We start from the raw sequence: 17,020 nt of genomic DNA, 5'->3' as shown, positions 1-17,020 counted from the left end.
CCTGATTTCTGGACGCCAGAAAGAGCCCCGTTCATTCCTCACACATATTAAATAGGATCAATTGTGTACACCTATGATATCATGTTGTGTTCATCACACTGGTGAAGAAGATCATACATTCTATGATGTAGACATGTACTTGCTGACACATTTTTCCCTAAACAGTCATTCTTTCCAATCCAAATATGTCAGACTTTGTGCTTCCAGAGTCCGTTTAGCTGTAATGGTAACCACCTTTGAAGTCCAGTCTCTGTAATCTCGTAATCTCTAACAGACCTGAGAGATTAAATCATGAAGTATTTTAGATTCTGTGCTGATAAGAGCATGAAAAACATCTCAGGATACACACTCAGGTTTATGTGCAGGGACCAGGCTTAAACAACTACCTCTACTTTACATGTGCTGTGGTTTATTCAAATATTTGTATTAAATTATTCTGGAGTAATTAAGACATTTCTAATACATAATACAGGAATTGTGAAACCTTTACACATAATCCACAAAAAGCAAAAACAAACAGACAAACTTTATTGTCATCTAGTGGTACATTTACAATGCACATTTGAGCCTTTAAAGGAGAAATAAGTAAGATATTTACTGCAAGATCAACACGGGATGGAAGTAACATTAACATAAACCAAAGCATTCCAGTTCCCCATGTAGACCAAGATTGAATGATTGAAATGTGAAAAAGGAAGGATTTAAAAGCAAAATATGTCCCCTTTTAAGAGGTAATACGATGAGTTATTGTGTTAGAGCCCCCTATATCCATATGTCTTTGAAAACAAGCAGACAAGTAAAATACAGACTGGGATATAAGGCACAAACAATCTAAAACAATGATTTACATCTGGATTCACACCAGTAAATTGGTGTGAATCTGTGTACATGAATGTTTAGCATTGCATCATAATTTACAATTTGGATCCAAGTTAATGAAATACTGTGTCTTTTTCAGTAACTTTTGGATCCTTTATACTCAATCGCAATTAAACAGCATTGAAGCAACATATGTTTTTCTTTAAACATGAGCAAATTGGAGAATCGTTGGTGAATACTATAAATTCAAAGTAGCAAGAACAGAAAATAGGACTATACAGAACACCTTTTGAAATACCTACATTTAGGCTCAAAACAATTGAAATTATTATCATATTTTGTAAATATCAGTTTAATGCAACAAGCATAGGAATTCTTATGTGAAGTAAATGAAAAGGTCAAAGTTGAAGGTTAAAATAGAAAGTACCCAACCCTGGCCCAAACATTTGAAAATTCACCAAACTTTAGGATTTCAATGGAATCAATTGCCAAATAGTTTTAATATACCCCTTAGTGAGATAGGCTAATTGATATATTGTGGAAATCTTCAATTTGCCACACAGTGGTAGAAAAAAATAAAAGACAACAAAAATTGTAACATTTTACCAAAATAGAATCCGTAAAACGTATAACAAATTTTGAAGAACATAAAAAACACTATTCTATTATTAATTTTTTCCTATTTTAATGTTCATTTTTTTATGTTCATATTTTTAAGTAAATTTGGTCTTTGAGTTATTGCTGGATTCAGAGGTTAGCATAAAATTCAAAGTGATTTTCAAAAGTGGTAACTTTCCTGCTGCTAGTTTGGTGGACTATTCTGTGACCTTCTCTCTGTTTTTGTCTTTGACATCCAGATTCTCAGGGAGCACAGGAGCAGATTTTCTTGGCGCAGACAAATGGCAAAGCGTCGTTACACCATAAGTCATCACAGCATTTTTCAGCTGTGAAAAAAAGAAAGTCAGAACCATATCTCATTAATCAACCCAGACTCTTTCAACTTAGTATTCTGAGTAATTTTGGACACACTGATCAAATGAAGGTTTGTATAAAAATTCTGATGCTGAAGCCACTAAATGGACTGTGAACTGCTAAAACCCAAAATGGACACTGCACCACACTCGCATAACTGCACATTTACACATTTGCATATATGCTTCATGCTGCTGATGTAGCCACAAATGGACTCTGTACCACACATGAACAGCACACTGTCTATTTCACCTGCATTGTCTACATTGTCTTACATCGTTTACATTTCTATTGTTTACATAAATTGCTGCTGCATCTGGATACGTGAATAGCACACTGTGTATTTCCCATGCATTGTTTACATTGTTACTATTGGTTTTTTATTTCAACTGTTTACATAAATCGCTGCTGCATCTTTATCCTGAAAAATAGGGCAATCTACTGTGATTTTTAGAGTGATTTCTAGAGTCATTTTTTTCAAGCTGTATGCAAACGAAATTTCATTCTGTACGCACTTTGTGCAAACAAAATGACAATAAATCTATCGATCTATCTATCTATCTATCTATCTATCTATCTATCTATCTATCTATCTATCTATCTATCTATCTATCTATCTATCTATCTATCTATCTATCTATCTATCTATCTATCTATCTATCTATCATAAATCCTGGACTAGTGATGCAGCTATAAAAGTGCATATTTGTGAATAGTGAACAATCAACAACCTTTTGCTATTTTGTCAGTGAAATAATCAAAAAACACATGCAATTTATCAATTACCTTTATCGTTCATTTGCAAACAGTGCTGAATGCCTCTGGGATGAGAAGCCCCATTATTAGGCTCTCCAGCACACCAGTTTGTGTAGTGAAAAGGGCTTCCATCACTCCATAACCATGTGCCTTCCTGGTAATAACAGTTAATAAAAAAACTAATTTAATTCAGCACTTCACTCAAAAGACTCAACAAATAATTCCTAGGAGTAAAAAAACCTCTTGTGCATCAGAGCCTCCGATCCATGTTCTTTTGTGCTCTTTACTTGTAGCCATTATCAGCCTTTGAATCTCATGATACTCATCAATATTATGGACTGATGCAAGACTAGCCTGCAAGGACACACAGTTTTTCTACAGTGGAGGAAAACAAATAGAGAGATAGTGTATCAAGGCATCAGCAGGAGTCCAGAGATAAAAGAAACTTAGACAAAGTGTGCAAGAAAATCCTCATTATAAGAATAAACTGCATATACCTGAGCTGAGGCCCAAGTCATTGGTACAGGAAAGTAGCGAAAGCAGCGTCCATTAAACTCAGACCAACCAGAAGAACAGGAACCTGAAGTATGGTCGTTTGCTGCTGTTGAAAAACAAATAAAGGCTGTCAAATGAATTAATATTTGTTTGCCCATCTTTTTCTGCATTTGTCCTGTTAATTTTTAACACCTTTTTTATCAACTCTATTGCTTCAGTCCAACAGATTTGAGCAGTTTGGGTCAAATTGTCTCATTATTACATTTAATCAACAAATGTATTGGTTGGCAAGTTGTTGTCAGAATAATATAAAAAAGAAACAAGAATAGAAATGGACGCTCTGACAGGATCACAAATAAACCAGGGAGTGATGGGCTGATGAAGACAGACGGTTTGAGAGAAGAGTGAAGGAAGCCATTTACGTAAAGCGAGAAAAGAAACAACTTTAAACAGGAGAGATGGGCTCAGGTTTCAACTTTCACAAACGTACAACACAGCAATGGGTTTGATTCCTGCCGAGTTTCACCACAAATTCACACCTCCATGCATGTGACGATAATATTCCTCCTGGGAGCCATGCTAACGATGAGCCTAACAATATTTATGAACGGGAAGCAAAACATCTTCAGCTTCTGAATAGATGTCCAGTTGTTATATGTTTCAACCTTTTTCTGGATTGAGCCAGTTGCTTTGTTGTTTGCTACAGTGAAACGGATGAGCTTGCATTAACGTCCCGTTGGTCAAATGTGCAGCTTTTAAAGGTTTCCCTCTGCCATCTTATCAGCTCAAATATATTATTTCCAGATTCATAATCATATAAGAATAAGAAACCAACATTGTTAAGGTGAAAGATTCTTCCTTTGATAAAATCCATTTTTAAAATATTATTTTATCAAAATATTTTATCCACCTAGTTGATTTGCGTTGTGAATAAATTAACAAATACCAATTGTTTTAATGAATTAGATAAAGCTGATTTGCCATCATTCCAAATTGTTGAAGATGAACTTCGGTTCTCAAACATAAATATTTTCATTGAACCTTAAAATCATTAATGCACTTCATTTTAATAGTTTTCAATTATTTTACTTGTCCATTGTTGTTTTGGTGTGTACATAGTTTGTTAATTAATGAGGAGAAGTTGTCACACATTTATTCCATATGTGCAGCGTTTGCTGTAAGGGAATGCCAGAGGTTGAATCTCTCCTTCACCTATTGTCCAAATAGGTGAAGGAGTCCACAGCAGTGTGGACTGATTTTCATCAGACAATACTTAACAGACTGAGGGTTATTTGATGAAATATTAAATAACTTAAATGCATTTCATTGCACAACAGTAATCTATTCAGGTACCTGTTTGTCTGAAGAGTGCTGTCATCCATCCACTCTTAAAAAGGCTAATTTGGACCCTTCTCTTTTTAGCAGTTATAGACCCATTTCCATTGCAACATAAATAAAGTTTTACTTATGCTTCTGCCTGAATAAGTCTGTGTATGTGTGCTTTTCAATAACTCACTTATTAGGGCCATCTTCAGCTAATAGTGCCTAAGGCGAGGCTTAAATCCAGAGGGGACAGAGCCTTTTGCTGTAGTTAGCCCAAGACTTTGGAATACTCTGCCCCTCCATATACGAACAGCCTCCACAGTGGAGTATTTTAAGTCTCGTCTTAAGACCCACTTTTATTCATTGGCTTTTACCACTGCGTAGTTGTGTGGTTCTCTGTGTCCTTTTTAGTTGTTTTTTTTTTTTATGTACAGCACATTTGACTTATTTTGTGAGATACACCCTAAATTCCTGGAGGAAAACGGTGTGTCTTTCGACCTTGTCATTCCTGGACGTTTGAAATTGTTCACATTTGGATTAAGGATACTGGGATCTCTACTTATTGGTTTTTGTGGATTTTTGAAGTATCGGCAAATACAGCGGATGTCGGAGCCATTTGGCCCTGATCAGGCTGCTGTCTGCATGACGCGCTCACTGTGGCTGTGAATGGACAAACCTGGCAGGTGAATGGAGCGAAGCCGAAATGCTGCCTGTGTTGGAACGCAGACTGACTTTGGTGGTTGAACTCAAGGGGAGATGGGATAAAATCTGGAAATGAAGGTCGAAAAAGCCCAATAATTTGGAAAATTGGATTTACTATGTGGAGCCAGCAAACGACTTAAAAGTTGACAGGAAAGGCAGTGCAGCTTGTCTCATAACAAATAACATATTTGGATTCCTTCCCTATTTCTACTCCTGCAATGTTATGGCGGAGAGTGCTCAGAAAGCCCCCGGCTACCCCCCTCCCCCGCTGACACCTGTGGATGCTTCTCTGAACTGTGGGCCGGCTGATAACATCAAGGACAATGGCCTCTGGAGAGTGTTCACAGAGATAAAACACTTTCGCCCATACACACACGCATAACTGATACTCATAAAACTGATGAATTACGCACACGCGACAGGTCTCAAAAGTTTACCTTCTGCATACATGTTGTCTTGTGTTATTTGTGCTTTTCGTGCTATGAGGGTTTTTTTGTGTCGGTTGTTTGTCTCTTTATTGGTGAGAGCACAAATAGGCAAACATCTGTCTCTTTTTTTCTCCCCCCTCTTTTCCCCATGTTGTTGCTCTTCCTTCGAGAGTTCAAGGGCAGCGCCTCGTGAACTCCGTGCAGGCGGGGTTCGGGGCTGTTTAGAGGAATGTGGCCTTGACGGCAGCGGCTGACTGGCTGCGTTCCTTGGCAACGCAAGGCCTCAGTCAATCATTCCCCCAAATGTTTGTTTGTTTATGTAATGGACGGTTGTACTGGAACTGATTTTTCGATTGCAATGCAAATTGTAATTGACAATAAAATTTGATTGATTGATTGATTGATTGATTGGTGGGCAGAATACTGGTGGGATTAGGAGCTCCTTAATCCCACCAACAAGTCTTCCATTGAGGAAGAGTCCATTGGGGAATCTGGGTCGGGTTATCCCATCTCTGGTGCTCAGGTCATCAAGGTGGTTAAAAAGCTCCTAGGTGGCAAAGCCCCTGGGGTGGATGGGATGCGCCCTGAGTACTTTAAGGCTCTGGATGTTGTGGGGTTGTGTTGGTTAATGAGACTCTGAAACATTGCATGGACATCGGGGGCATTTCCCCTGTATTGTCAGACTGCCGTGGTGGGGCCCCTATTTGAAAAGGGGGACCATAGGGTGTGGTCCAACTACAGAGGAATCACACTCTTAAGCCTCTCTGGTAAGGTCTATTCAGGGGTTCTGGAAACGAGGGTCCGTCTGATAGTCGAATCTCAGATTAAGGAGGAGCAGTGTGGATTTCGTCCTGGCCATGGAACATTGCATCTGATCTACACCCTCAGGATGATCCTCAGAATCAGAAGATTGTATACTGGAGGGTGCATGGGAGTTTGCCCAACCAGTCTACATGTGTTTTGTGGATCTGGAGAAGGCATTTGACCGTGTCCCTCGGGGGATCCTGTGGGGGGTACTCCAGGAGTATGGAATAATAAGGGCTGTTAGGTCTCTGTATGACCAGTGTCAGAGTCTGGTCCGCATTTCCGGCAGTAAGTCGGACTCGTTTCCAGTGAGAGTTGGACTCCGCCAAGGTTGCCCTTTGTCACCGATTCTGTTCATAACTTTTATGGACAGAATTTCTAGGCCCAGCCAAGGTGTTTAGGGGATCTGTTTCGCTGGCCTTAGGATTGCATCTCTGCTATTCGAGGATGACGTGGTCCTATTGGCTTCATCAGGGCGTGATCTACAGCTCTCACTAGAGCGGTTTGTAGCCGAGTGCAAAGCGGCCGGGATGAGAGACCATGGTCTCCAAATCCGAGACCATGGTCTTGAACTGGAAAAGGGTAGAGTGCCTCCTCCGGGATGGGGGGATGTGCTGCCCCTAGTGGAGGAGTTTAAGTATCTTGGGGTCTTGTTCATGAACGAGGGGAAGATGGAGCGGGACATCGACAGGCAGATTGGTGTGGCGTCTACTGTGAAGCAGCGCTGTACCGATCCGTTGTGGTGAAGAGAGAGCTGAGCCAAAAGGCGAAGCTCTCGATTTACCAGTCGATCTACATTCCTACCCTCATCTATGGTCACGAGCTTTGGGTCGTGACCGAAAGAACGAGATCCCGGATACAAGCGGCCGAAATGAGTTTTCTCCGTAGTGTGTCTGGGCCCTCCCTTAGAGATAGGGTGAGGAGCTCAGTCATCCTTGGATGACTCAGAGTAGAGCCGCTGCTCCTCCATGTCGAGAACAGCCAGTTGAGGTGGCTAGGCATCTGGTTAGGATGCCTCCTGGACGCCTCCCTGGTGAGGTGTTCCTGGCACGTCCCACCAGGAGGAGGTCCTGGGGAAGACCCAGGACACGCTGGAGGGACTATGTCTCTCTGCTGGCCTGGGAACGCCTTGGGATTCCCTCAGATGAGCTGGCCCAAGTGGCCGGGGAGAGGGACGTCTGGGCCTCCCTACTGAAGCTGCTGCCCCCGCGACCCGACCCCGGATATGCGGAAGAGAATGGATGGACTTGTTAAACGTATGTTGTTTTTTTCTTGTAAAATAAAGTTGGACATAGTTTTAAAACTTGTGCAAAACAAGAAAATAAATGACAATGCAAATATTGTGCTGAAGCTTTGAAATGTCTTCTGAAAACACCAATATTCCTGGCATTGTTTGGGATTTTTAATTTTTTTTAAAGACATCAATACAATAGGAAAACACAAAGTCACCTTTTGGAGCTGTACCCTCTTCTGCTGGATGAATTTGTACATCTAGAAAATCTAAAAAAAAAAAAAAAAAAAAAAAAAAAAAAATTTGAAGTAATCTCACATTCTTTGAGGAGAAATCAGAAATGTTCTTAAACTAAAAGAAAGATGCACTAGCCTGCTCTATCGGTCCACTTTCTAGCTTCTGCGTTAGGAAGGACTGGAGTTTGAGACAAAGTTTGCACTTGTCACACATGCTTTTAATTTAAATGTTATTTGAAATTACACTTGGTAACTGGAAATGCTATGGATTTGTCAAATCCATTTTAAAACAAAGTTTTAACAAAAAATGTATTGTGATTTGATTACATTTGTTCAGCTATTATATTTATAAAAATGCAGAAACTTACCAACAGCTTTGCCCACAGTCAACAAGGCACAGTGAAGTAAGGACAAAACCAGTATCTCCATGGTGGGATTGTGAAAACTGAAAAAAAAAGTTGCATCAAAACACATAGTGTAAGTGCGGGCTGGAAGCCAGTGTTATCAGTTCTTGCAGAAGAAATAAGCAAGCAGTTCTAGGAAAGCAAGCAACAGGGAACCCATCACACTGTAATACAGAGGCTACTTGTAAACAAAACTGAAGTGCTGGTTTTGTGTACAAAAGTGTTAGAAAAAATGAAGAGCTCCTGCTGACCCATACGGTGACCCAAAACATCAGCTCCATCATCTTAAGAACACCCCGCCTTTCTTTCAGAATTTTTGCACAAAAATACATGCTTAACTCTAATCATGCTTTATTCAGCAAGTAAAAACTCTGTTTAAATAATTTTGGTTTAATCTTTGATAATTTGTCATACATCCTTTGACCTTGATTGATGTTAAATTTTCCACAATAAAATGGCCTAGCCAGGTTATAGATTGCATTCACAGGCAACAAATGCACTCAATCACAATAGCTAATCAGAAGAGTTGGTTTGACAAGAAGGCTAGATTAAAAAAATGTATTAATAAAGGGTTTTTGGACCAGATATACCCCCCCCCCCCCCCCACACACACACACACACACACACACGCACACAAAAAAAAGCAAACAGTTGTTCAGTGCAACCGCTGTTGTAAACTGTATTCCAATCTATAAATATTTTGTTTGTTTGCATTTGAGATGCTGCGGGCAACAACTACAGACAACTGTAAGTGATTTAAATGTTTTATTGAAAAACATGAAATAACACGTTTCTTCAAGGATCCCACCACATGGTTTGTTCAAAAGAGAAGGATTTAAGAGGGAAAAACACAGTATGTTTTAAGGAATGCACGTGCCAGCTTGCCTGTTTGGAGCCTGGATAAGATAAGCTATACTTTATTGTCCCCGAAGGGATGTTCGTTGTGGGCAGAGGTACTGCAAATCTGCATAGAGATTATGACACATTGCAATACAGCAAGAAAAACAAGACAAAGCCATATAACAAAACAGACAGAAAACAACAAAGTAAGACAGCCATACTGAAACATGGCAACGAAACATGGTACAGTGAAATTAGACAAAAGAGTAAATAAATAGAAACTGTTGGATGTCCCAATGCATCAGATATTAACAGGTATTACTACACCAATAAAAGACTGTAAAAAGTGTTGGATTTCAGCCAAAAGGTATATAAGTAACAGACAGCTGGTGGCCATAAGTAAGATGATACTCCAGTATTGTCCAGATATTCACTGGACAATATCTAATAGACTCAGAGTTGTTCGATAAACATTAAACATTTTAAAATATGTGTAATTGCACAACAAAAGCCAATAAGATAGGATAGTATCAAATGATATACATAAGAAATTCCTTTATTGTGCCACAATGAAGAAATCTGGGTGTGACCATAATAAAGACAGAGAGAGTCACACAATAACTAGTAATGAAAAAACACGAAATAAAAATATTGAAAATAAAAAAAAGTTGATATAGAAAGTAACTAATAGGCAAAACATCAAAATATAATGAGTTGGGATGCAGCCATTTCCACCATGCAACCAAGCAAATTATCAATATTTGTTAAGACGAGAGATAGAAGTTGGGAGAGAGGAACATTTAACGCAATTGCGTTTGCAACGGATAACTCTGTTGCATTTACCTGAGAGTAATAAATCATGGGATGGGTCCCGCAAGCTTGTTCTTGCCCATTTAATTACAACAGCCCTCATAAACAGACTTAGCAAGAGAGAGGCTAAAAGTTTGACCCAATTATTTTCAATGGTGTTTTCACTGTATTTGCTAGCTTAGATTTAGACTGCACAGTGAGCAAGCAAAACCAAGCACCGATGCCATATCTAATTATACTAACCAGAGCAGCATTATAGAAAATCTACATGATGTTAGGTGGATTCCAAACTGCATGTGTCTGCAGCAAAAAAGAAAGAAAATAAAGCAGTGTTTGGGCCAGTCGGGTGCGCAATAGTCAACGTAAGCACCCAAGCACAAAGTGTTGCTCATGATAATGCCAAGGTATTCAAAAGTTGGCACTTATTCAATGCTAATTTAGTTAATTATCACATGGTTGTGATCTAGGATCGAAGATAATCTTTTACTTTGGTGGTATTCAGCAAAAAAAGGTGTTTATCACACCAGGTTTTGAAAGGTGCAGCCTCCCTGTGATACACGGAAGGGCAATCATCAATGTGCAGCTTAAAATAATGGTGTGATCTGAAAATATGATGACATAACTGTTGGACTGCATGTTTCTGCATTCGGTAGTGTGCAAGGTAAAAAGTAAAGGGGAGCCCTGAGGCACGCCTGTGCTACAGTATCTTACTGCAGACAAAGTTATTTACCCTCTCCTGTTGGGACCGGTTTGGTGTTTTAATAGTAAGAGCTTTAACATATTAATCAGTTTTTTGACAAGCAGGTGAGGCTGAACCAGATTAAAAGCAAAGCAGAATCCTGCAAAAAACATTTAGAATCCTCTGTTTGTTTGTTTATCAGATGGTATAACAGCTTCCTCTGAAAATTTTAAGCCTTTCTACTCTAAAAAACTTTGTAGTGTATTGAAAGTTAATACTGTCTTCATCAAATCTGCGATAGTGAGTCTGCTTGTTTGTCTATGGGTCTTTTTGGTATTTGACTCAAGCTGCTAGTGAGTCTGTGTTTATATGCAGTATTGTAGTTTTAGAGTGTTTGTAATGGAGATAGGTTCCAATACATAAGGAAATGAGATTATTGATTAAGTTACAGACCAAGCAGTTGAGTCCTTTTATTTATATTGTATTTTTGTTCAGACATTTAAATATACATTCTTGAGACGCAGGGGGACTGGCTGTCCGTTCTGTGTAGGAAGTGTAGATATAAATGTAAATTTCTGTTACCTTATATTTCTGGATGTTTGATTATTTGCGTTAACAATACACTTGTTTAGTTAAAATCACTTACCTCTTCCTGGTTTGGCTCCTCAGCAGGGTGTGGCAGCAGAAGGGAGAAACAAGCTGCAAGTGCTGCAGAAAAGCTCTGGGAGCAAACCATTTGGAAGAAGGGTAGAGCTTTAAGGAATTATGTTTAATTTGAAGTGTTCTTTTAATTGACTTTATATTTGTTTAGTTGAAATGATTTGTATTTATGTAAATATTTATTAGGTTTGATTTATTGTGTTGGGTGTTAGTTTTGTGTAAGTATGTATGGCAGACAAAGCAAAGTATCTGTAATCACATGGATCCAAACATATAAGAAAACCAAAGAAAATTATTATTATTCCACATCTTTTTGGTTATTTTCTCCAAAAAAAGAACCTCCAAAACACGCCTAGTGCTAGATAAAAAAAATAGATCTTAATGTTTGGAGTAGCATAAATCTCTTCATCTTCATAAGTTCAGAGTTATGAAGTGAGAAGGGAAGATCATTAATTTGAAGGACCATCTCTTACACGTGTATTCACTTGCATCTAAATAATTAGTATTTTATAACCGTTATTTAATGGACGATCTCTAAAACATAGTCGGTGAAACAATGATAATGTCCCATTAAGAAGTCAAATTCTAAAGCCCTGGTCAGAAAGGTTTAGCTTCTATCTTTGTAAATATTCAAGTGCAGCTATTTCATTTTTCATTTCACTATATACTTTAAGTTGTTACATAATTCCAACAAGCTACATTGATGTTAAAGCTCATAATATAATAAATTCAAGGGTTATTACTACCTTGGAGAGGTAATATATAAATGAACAATTCAGCTGATCTCACTCAGTCTCCGCATTACATCATTTAACCATAACATCAGATATACAGAGTTTCTGAGTTACTGAAAACTAGCTGCTTTACTGCACATTTCAAACATCATAGTTGTATAATTAGGAAGTTTACAGAATTTTCAGACGCTGGATTATTGAAAGTTACTTAAGTGAGAGGAACTTATTGACAGGAGTGTCTTGTCAATGACTGACAAAAATCAAAGTTCTGTTGACCTTCATTCAGCTCAGTCAGAGACTAAGAGACAGTTCAGTTCATGTAATTAACTTAATGTGGATGTTGAGGTCACTGCTACTGTTTGAACACCAGACAAACTGAAATTCATGCTCTCTGGTTTAGATTTTAGAGAGCAAAGTTAGACCATTAGTATCACACCTTAATTTTATGTGCATGTAGGCAGGTGTTTTTATTCCTGATTTATATGTAGAGATGTTCTTGTGACTCAAAGCAAATTTTGGTCCCAACTGCATCCCACAAAGACAGCATTTGACCCATTAAATACGTGATATTCAGGAGACATTTTTTGCCATTTAGTTTGGTAAAGCTATTTTAGCTGAGTTGAAGAAATAAACATCAGACTTGCCAGAGGATAACAACTAAATAAAGTTGCTGTTTCAGCTCTCAACTAACCAAAAATTGCTAAACTACAAAATAAAACGAATAAGTCAAATTTGTTGTCAATGACAGAACACATTTAAATTGAGTCTGTTTTAAATGTAATATTTGATTCCATATTTATTTTAATACAATTAAAGCATTTTTTTTCTCCATGTTAATTTTTCAAGTTGGACTCATTATGAATTTGAGATCTTTCATTTCCATGCTTATCCACCAGATGGCGCTTTCTCACCTGTGTTTCAGGTTATTCAAACTTGAGCTTTGCACATAAAAAAAGAACATTCACAGCATCCAAAACAACTGAAATTGGTAATGTTTGACCATTAGACAAAAATTAATTTGTGCACAAAATAATATTTAGTTTATCTTAAGAAAGATGTTTTTGATTTTGCTACAAAGATGTGGTGTCACTAAAACAGCAGCTGTGAGGCATCAAAATGTAAAAACAGTTTTACATCAGAATTATTATAATTAAACATAATTCTGACTTAAACAACAAGGGAAATGATAGCATTCTATCTTATATTGTAACATGGCAGACAGGGGGATTTTTACCTGGTGGCTTTAACAGGGAATAAAAACAAACATCAGCTCTATATAAGTGGATACTAATCAAAGTTAGGTCTTTTCTTGAAAGTTTGGCTTGAAGGTGAAACTTGGGTGGACTATGGGTACATTTATGTCATACTAAAAATGAGACCGTGTCGTTGAAGGGTGCTTTTCCTAAACTACATTTCATATACTTAATAGTATAGTCAAGTATACTTGGCTGAAATGTATAAATAAAAGTCTATGACTATGGACATTAGCTTATATTTAGACTTAGGTATACTTAATAAAATTAACTTCAAGTATGCTATGTTTGGCTAAGGGGAGGGTCCAGATGATGGTAGCAGTAGTTTTTGAGGAGAGTGAGAATTACTGAAGCTTCTACTGCCATTTTAAAGAATGGCTTGGAAACAGATGTTCAGCAAGGTGTGGTAATCCTCGTATTATCCAAAGCAACACCTGCAAGACAGGTGAGAGGAAAAGAGAGAAGTTGATGATAAAGAAATTAAAAAACAAGAACAGAGGAAACCCGAATTTAGAGAACAGAATCTAGCTTTCAAGTCTTTGAAAATCACTCACGTAATTCACAAAACCCTGTGTCATTTCTTGAAATAAATTATTTCTGTTTCTACGAGTTGGTGTTTTACTTAATCGACAGAGTCATTCAATAAACCTTCTCCAAAGTTGTCAGCTTGTTTGCTCTGCAAATATCTCCAACACAACCATTTATGGAAAAGTAATTATTGGCTTTGGACACCACATGTTAGCCTCCAGCGTTTTTTCATATAACTTGCAGTTTTTTTTATATAAATGCTTTATTTTTCTTTTCTTTTTTCAGACTCTGACATTTATTTTACTACAGATAATATTTTGGCACCCACAAGAGGTAATAAGATCAAAACAACTGCTAAGAAAACTGTTGAAGTAAGTCAACATCAACAGTAAAACAGTGACCTTACACAGTGTGTCTGAGCTCTCCCTTAGAGATAGGGTGAGTCATCCGGGAAGGACGCAGAGTAGAGCCGCTGCTCCTCTACTTGTATTTCATGGTCATCCCAAGCAATTGGCATATTCATTGCTAAAAAAAATAATTTATTTAAGTAAAATGGAAAAGTTAAACGTTTAAAACTAATGAGGATTTCAGACCGTAAAAGGTTAAAATCAAGAGTTCAGGAATTAATCCATTTCTGCCCAAACGAGCCTGCACTTTTAAATGAAAATTCCAAACATGCATACAACTATTTTACATTTTTTCCTAAAAACACAATTGTTCTACTGACACCATGTTTATTTTTATATGTAGGTTAATGTCAGGAGTTGTTCTGATGAACCCGAACACAACCACACACAGAGCTTTGTGTTTAAGAGTTTTATTCAAGGTTGATGGAGTGTGGAGGGTGAGAACCAGAGTCTGTTACCAGGATGGAGCAGGTGGAGGATGAAGGCAGGAGCTGGATGACTGGAGAGAGCTGGAGGACAGCGGGTGCTGCGCTGAGGAACCAGGACGCCTCCAGAGCAGGTGGGAGAGCGCTGGGGTAGAGGCAGAGCTGACAGCACAGCAGAGAGAGTTCTTGGAGCTCTTGGGGTTGGAGGTAAAGCCGGCAGTGCAGCAGAGAGAGTACCTGGAGCGCTGGAGTAGCAGCAGAACCAGCAGCACAGCAGAGATAGTACTTGGAGCGCTAAGGCTTGAGGCAGAGCTGGCAGTACAGCAGAGAGAGTTTCAGTAGGCGGGCATAGACGTAGGAAACTCTGGCAGGCAGACGTGGGAAGCTCTCACTGGCAGACGAGGTTTGGGTGAAGACAATCCGGCACGGGAGAGCAGTAGTGATGTTACGTTATGTGCCGAGGCTTCGAGGCGTGTGTCGAGTAATGGAGGGGGCGTTTCCGTGAAGCGCGTATCGAGGCTTGCTTCATTTAGGGGAGGAACCGAAAACGATGACGTCCGAAGCCTCGCTGGCCGGCTGTACCACGTGACTGCTTCGGGAAGTGGCTCAGATGTTGGTGCGGCTTCGACAGCTTTAGAAACCCCACAGGCTCCATTCAAAATGTGGGTTGTTGTAGGCGAGTTGCGGTCAGTTGAGAGAGTGGATAGAGTTTTGATAGTTTGGATAGCAGAGTTTGGATAGTGGTTATTTAGTTTGAGACAGTTAGTTTGGTGTTTGGAGAGTTTAGGAGAGAGATAGATAGATAGGAGATCAGTGCTCTCAACTATCACGCATTGACCGTCACTGACTTCACACGGTCACACGCAAACATGGCATTTTTCACGCATAAAAATCCCAACGCCCATCTGGGCAGCGGACGATAAAAACTCCGCCTTCTGCTTAGATGTGCAGAAGGCGGAGTGAAGAGCGATCAGAGTTATGAATAATTTTAGTCTTAACTAGCGGTTGAAAGTGTGCCGGTAAGGTCCTGTACTACGTACGCAGGAGGGGAGGGGGGCGGGGAAAGAGAGCTGCTGCCAGATATTGCCTTCATTCAGAACCAGTGATGGCTGCACTCTGGATCATAAAACAGTTCTGCTAACCAGATGCAGTTTAAAACGCTACGTCTGGTTATAAGTTGTTTTTATTAATTCTGCATTTTTTAACTACATGCACCGTATTTCTGTGCCTCAGCGCTTCGGTGCGCTGCTGCCGTGCGCTTTTTTCAGGTGCGCAAAATTACGTTACTTGTAATTTGGTTGCGCGCTTTCATTTTAAAGAACTTGTAACATCAGGAGGCTGATCTCAGACCGGTCAGCTCCTATGATCACTGTATAGGAGCCATTTACAGTTTTTATTTATGCATTTCCCCCCTGTTTATCCCTCGCACGCAGCGCACCATCGGGTAAAATCCTCCCACCTCACCGCCCAGAGCGCACTGAGGAGAGCAATAGAGATTTGTCTGGTCGACTGAGATGAGAAACCTGTTGCTGTGAAAGGTGATATAGGTTATAAACTGTTACTGTCTAGAATTGCATTGAGCTGAAAAGAGAGGAGACATCAGCAGCTGGATCGTGCGTAAAGACGCAGCGGGAACCTCTGTGCGCTTCAGTGTTGCTGCTGAGGGTAAAATGTGGGACCGTATAGTACTGGGCTAATCATCGGTCACAGTACCCCAATCTGTACATACTTGCACTTATTTATTTATGCACCCCGGCATCATCTGTGCCATGTGAGCGTGTCTTTTCAAAGGTTGGAGAAGTAGTATCAAAAAAGAGAAATCATTTGAAACCAAAAACCGTGGAGAAATTGTTGTTTCTTAATAAAAATGCATGAAATCATCCAAGTTACACAAGCATTAGCCTATTCACTACCCCCTGCCTAGTTCCACAAGCACTTTCATTGTCCTCTGCCTGATTAAGCCCATGCCATTTTTCTAGAGTCACAGAAAAACATTATTACACAACATGCCATATCATGTCACTACTATTTTGGGAATAATTACACACAGACAATACATTGAAACAATGTTTTATTATACACATGTGTATACAAAATTTATGTAGACAAATAATTTGTCCTACACCTTTTGTGAAGTCATTCCCAAGAGTCATAATAGACAAAAATTCAATGCATCACACGTGTTAAGATCCAGCTGGCTGTGATTATACACCTGGCCAGTAGGTGGTGTCGTGTGCACATGAAGCATCAAGAAATGAACCCTTTCTCGAACCAGTTGGTTCAAGTGGTTCAATGCCTCATGAGGCTTCATCTCACCATCACTAGAGAGCAGACTGAAGGGAGCTTAAGTAGGGAGGATGGCAGGTGAACTGAGTCCAGGCTTGATTAGGAACGGCAGGTGGAACTAATGAGAAGGTGGAGTGAGAACTGGGCTGCATGAGAGGTGGAAAGTGCTGGAAAGTTCATGGGGAGATAGGCAGGCCAAAAACTGCAGTTAACATAATAGTTAACAAA

This window comes from Fundulus heteroclitus, unplaced genomic scaffold (genome assembly GCF_011125445.2).
Source record: "Fundulus heteroclitus isolate FHET01 unplaced genomic scaffold, MU-UCD_Fhet_4.1 scaffold_129, whole genome shotgun sequence".
NCBI classification, from domain to species: Eukaryota; Metazoa; Chordata; class Actinopteri; order Cyprinodontiformes; family Fundulidae; genus Fundulus; species Fundulus heteroclitus.
The sequence above is the reverse complement of the archived record's forward strand: the minus strand, read 5'-3'. Positions refer to the sequence as shown.